The 5092-nt window shown below is 51.8% G+C and overlaps 1 long non-coding RNA gene across 1 annotated transcript; it reads left to right on the top strand.

Moving 5' to 3' along the window:
• The first annotated feature begins 1819 nt into the window (after positions 1-1819).
• On the top strand, positions 1820-4849 carry LOC120974946 (uncharacterized). Its single transcript, XR_005770550.3, has 2 exons — positions 1820-3713; positions 4131-4849. It is a non-coding gene; the product is annotated as an uncharacterized lncRNA (long non-coding RNA).
• Positions 4850-5092: the final 243 nt, after the last annotated feature.

Raw genomic sequence — 5092 nt, forward strand, 5'->3', positions numbered from 1 at the left:
GGTGGAGCCGACCGACTCCAAATCCGCAGCAGGCTCGCTAGAGACATGGAGTTGGTCGAGGAGGATGACGAGGCGGCTCTCGGGGCAGTCTGTGCCCGCGTCGGACGCAGGCTCGTCGGAGAGGTGGACCTCGCCGAGAAGGTTGGTGAGGCAGCTCGCTGCGCAGGCGTCGTCGACGCCATGCAGCACGTTGGGGCAAGCGCCATCGGGCGTGCCGGGCTGGTTACGCTCACTGGGGAGGAAAAGGGTTCCCTTCCAGAGCAGTTCTCCGGACGACGATGCACCTCGCGCCCACGATGGGCGCCAAATGTCGGGTGGTAGGTGCGACATATGCCAACGGGTGGCTTATCATTGTGGGAGCCAGTAAGACAGCGCCGGTGCCTGGAAACGAGATAAGGCGAAGACATGCACGCCGGCGGATCTTACCCAAGTTTGGGGCTCTCCTAGGAGATAACACCCCTAGTCCTGCTCCGCGGGGTCTCCGCATGATCGCTAGATCAACACAAGTGGCTACAAGAGGCTCCTTGAGCTGTTTGGCTAGAGGAAGAAGAAGGGCAAGGCTAGCTCTCCTCTTCTCTCTATGTGGTGTGTAAAACTCTAAGAGATCAACCCTTTGCATGGGCGTCCTGGGGGGTTTATGTAGGCCTACCCCCCAGGGGTACAATGGTAATCTGGCGGGATGTAGGTCCGGGCCGTCAGTGTCTGCGGTCGTCGTCTTCTTCGCCGACCGCTGGGGCCCGCCGACTGAAGGGCCCCGCCGGCTGCCGTCCTCTTGGCCGACAGGTTGGGGCCACCGCTTGGGGGTCTTGTCGGCGGCTGGTCGCTGTAGCCTTGCTCTTGGTGACGACAGCTTTGTCGGGGTAAGCATGGCTACAGTGCCGCCGCCTGGCGGGATTTTACTATTGCCTTACCCCATCTTATCCTCTTAATGGTACGCGAACTTCGAGGGAGGGGGTGAGCCAACTGCTAGGAGTCGGCCTTCCCCAGGCCGCCTTGACGAAGCCCGACCGCCTTCTGATATCTCTCTGGCAGGAGGGCCCCGTCGCTTGTGGGCCGTACTGACGGCCTGTCGTGGGGGACGTCATGGTCAACATGGCAACAGTGTCGCGCCGGACGGGGAGTGGCCGCCCCGTACGGCGCACTGTGGCCACACTCGTTCCCGGATTCGGGGGTGGCAGGCTTCACTATAGTCACGCCCCATCTTATCACCATTATGTGGGTGCAGACTTTGAGGGTGTGAGCCAGGCCGCCTGCTAGGAGCCGGCCTTCTGGTGGCCGGCTGCTAGGAGTCGGCCCTCTTCGCGAGAGCTCTTAGAGCCTTGCCGCCTTTCAGCAGCCGGCCGGTGGGACAGCCGGCCAGGAGAAGGCGGCCATGTGTCTTGGACGCTTGAGGGCTCGGCCAGCCCAATAATTTTTGAAGAGCCAGGGGAGCTGGTGAGGCTACCCGTGGTCATTTACTCCAACAAGCGAGGAGGAGGTCGGGGACGAGGCAGCGACAACGGCGAGGGAGACAAGCGCAGCATCCCCTAACGGGCGACAAAACGACGTCGGGCGCGAGCGGTGCACAGAGGGGGCGAGTGGGGAACGGCTAGGGTTTGGCGATGTGGGAGGGGGCACCAGCCATATGTAGGCAGGGGCGCGGTGGATGGGCACCACAGCGTCGTCATGTGCCGTGGCGGCCATCGCCGGAGTCCACGCCTCCCTGTGAACAGGGAGGGCGCAGGGGACAGGCTAGGCCAGGTGGGCCGGCCTGGCTGGAAGGAAGTTGGGCCAAAGACCGGGGGTGGGGGAAGCCTTTTCTTTTCTTTGTTTTGTTTTGTTTTTCTTTTTACTTATTTTTTATTTTCGGTTTTATTTTATTTTCCAATTTGTTTTTGTTTTATAAAACATACAAATAGCACCTAAATTAGTAATACTAATTATACCATTGCAAAATAATTTTGGCACCAAAATAAAATAGTTTAATATTTTATAATTTATAAATGACATTTTATTAATTATTTAGTCCATTGTTTTAATTATTTTAGGGTATTTAATCACTTTATAAAAATGTGGTTTCTTCCCCAATATTACTTATGAATTGTTTGTCACAGCTTGTACTTTTTAGTTTTGAAATTTGAAAACTTTATTTGTTTGACTTTATTTTGAATTTGAATCTGAACTGGATTTAAACCAACGCGAGATTAACAACAGTAATGGTGGTGACATGGCATAATTAGCATTCAATTACTGTATTAAGATCCGAGCGTTACATCATGCAATCACGTAGCCTAGGCAGTATCAATTTGGCAACATAACCACTATACAGCATGATCATTCAAAGAACAACATCAAAACACCCAGAACACACTATATAGTAGCATTGTATGCAGTATCAATGTGGCATGAGCAAACCAATCTTCCTTAGGCAGTAACAATGTGGCAAGAACAACAACAAATGCATCAATCTAGCATGACTAAGGAAGCAACATTCTCATCTAAGCAGTAGCAACACTTGCATTGGTCTGATTCAACCTAAATGTACTAGACTCGGATCGAACCTGATCGAATCAAATTGAATTGGACTAAATCCAATCCAATCCATTGTGAACAATCAAATCTAACATTGCCCTGACCATTACTCAAAGTACGCTAAAAACCATAACTATACTCATCTACAAGGGGAACTAATGGAAGCTTACCAGAGCCGGTGCATCATACACCGGCCGTGAAGGAAACCCTGGCGGGAACAGGGGTGCCGCCGTCGCGAATATGAGTTGGCCACTCCGAGGGCCACGGTCGTGGTCCTCGTCGCACGCCAGCTGCAGAATGAGCGTGCCGTCCTTGAGCTCCCCTCCCCTTGCACCGAACACAGGGCAGAAAACCCTCGAATATGGGTAAAAAAATACCCCCATAAGCCGGGCCTGCCAAAGCGATAGGTGGTGGAGTTTGTAACCCCGCCATCTCGATCCCGAAATGAGCAGGTCTGGTGTTGGTGGCGGAGCTGGAGCGTGCGGCGACAGTGGTGCATTGGCCCGTGGTGGCGGCATCACGCAGATAGGGGGAGGCGCCTGGAGAATCGCGAAAAGATCCCGGCCGGAAGAGGGGAGGCCGGTAGTCCACCTCTCCTAGATGGGGTTGCTACCGGCAATGTTTTTATGGTGTTGGTATCTCGTCGCTATAACGACGATATAAAGTTCTGGCGTGGTCGAAGGCTGAGGTGTCCAGGATTGCAATCCTTTTGACATGTGGCGTCCGCCATACCCCTGTGGCGTCCATATATTGTCCATACGACGCGTCTTCGATCGCCATAAGCGAAACAGGACGCCATGGGCGACTAGGAGTGCTGGCGCGCGAGATCCAGCAGCCAGTGGCGGGAGAAATTGGCCAGCACGGGAACAAGTTGCCAACGGCGGGAAGGAAAAGGGGATCGGGGGGAAGAGCATCGCTGGAATCAGAGAGAGAGAGAGAGAGAGAGAGCATTACGCTACGCACCTCGACCACGTCCTCTCCGGCGACCAGCTACCGACGGCAAGCTCCAGCCTCTGCACCACCTCCTCTCTGCCCCTGCCACGATCTCCTCCTCCCCTTTCCCCTCCTCCCGCAACCTCCTTTCCCCTCATGGCCTCCTTCCCGCCTCCCCTCTTTCCCCTTCAGATCCAGCTACGGGGCAGCGACTCAGCTCCAATCCAGCACCACAGTGACTCTTCTACGTGCATCAGGGCACCATCAAGGTACCTCCCCGCCCCCTCCCCCCACTCCTCCTTGTTTTATCTCCCCATGCTCCTTCTATGTTTTTCTTCCTCTGTTCTAAAATCTGAATGTGTGATGTACATGTCCTGCACTCCTGCTTGTTGCCCTGCTGTTGCATATATATTGTTTCGAAGCTTGTAGACTGTTGTTAATGTTAGTTCTTAATTGCTAGTGGTTGTTGCTTTGAATAATTTATTACATGATTCCATGTTGCACTTTGCTCAATGCTAAATTTGTAATTACCATGCCCATGTGCAACGATTATAATATGCTAATCTCACTTCTCTGTGTTGAATTGCTACATGCTAATTACTTTAGTATCTTCTAATGCTCCATCCATGTCCTTGTTATAAAGTAATCCTTTCTTTTAGTGACTTGATGCTTGTTTTCAAGTGCAGGCCGACACAATGGCTGATGCACCTACTGGTGATGCCGATGATGCCGTTGAGGCTGAGATGGATCTGATGCTTGATCCTGCACGGAAGCCACTTAGGTCAAATGATCCAGGTTGGAAGTATGGGTATTGGACTTACCCTCCCGTCCGAGACATTGTCACATGTAATCTTTGTAAAAGGAAGTTGACTGGAGGTATAACAAGGTTGAAAGAGCATCTTGCGGGCGCTTATGGTGATGCTTTGATATGTCTCAAGACAACTACCCTAATCAGGATTGAGTTGGAGCGAGCTTTGCAAAAAGGGTGAAGGGCGAAAAGGCCAGTGTTAATCGATGATGGTGGAGAGAAAGAGGTGGTGGAGGTAGCTGCTTCAGCTACAACAACAGCCTGCCCAAAACCAAGTTCTGGAACAGTGAATAAAAGGAGTAAAACTGATGTCCACATTGCTGGTGCAGCCCAAGGCAATGGAAAGGAGACCAACAACAACCAAAAGACCATTGTTTCCATGCTCCCAAAGAAGCTAGCGGAAGTTGTAGATGAAAGGCATTCTAGATGTTCGCAAAACACCATGGAGTCTAGCACAAAGACCAAAGCAGATAGAGATGATGTGGGTAAAGAGTGGGCTTTGTGGTTCGCTGAGGCAAAAATACCATTCAATGTTGCAAGCTCAAGGCAGTTTGAGATTGCAATTGAGGCATATTGCCAATATGGGTTTGGATATAAGCCTCCTACCCCAAATGAGTTGAGTGGGCCATTGCTTGATGCTCTTGTTGTAGACACACGTGCTTTGAGGAAGCAGCACGAGGAAGCTTGGAAGCAATATGGTTGCACACTCTTGTCAGATGGATGGACCGATAGGAGAGGGCGTCACTTGATAAACTTCCTTGTCAACAGCCCGGAAGGGACTTACTTCATTGAATCCTGCTACTTCTTGAGCATGCGTTGGTTTTCCCTTGAAGAGGAAAG

Source organism: Aegilops tauschii, chromosome 2 (genome assembly GCF_002575655.3).
Source record: "Aegilops tauschii subsp. strangulata cultivar AL8/78 chromosome 2, Aet v6.0, whole genome shotgun sequence".
In the NCBI taxonomy this organism is placed as follows: domain Eukaryota; kingdom Viridiplantae; phylum Streptophyta; class Magnoliopsida; order Poales; family Poaceae; genus Aegilops; species Aegilops tauschii.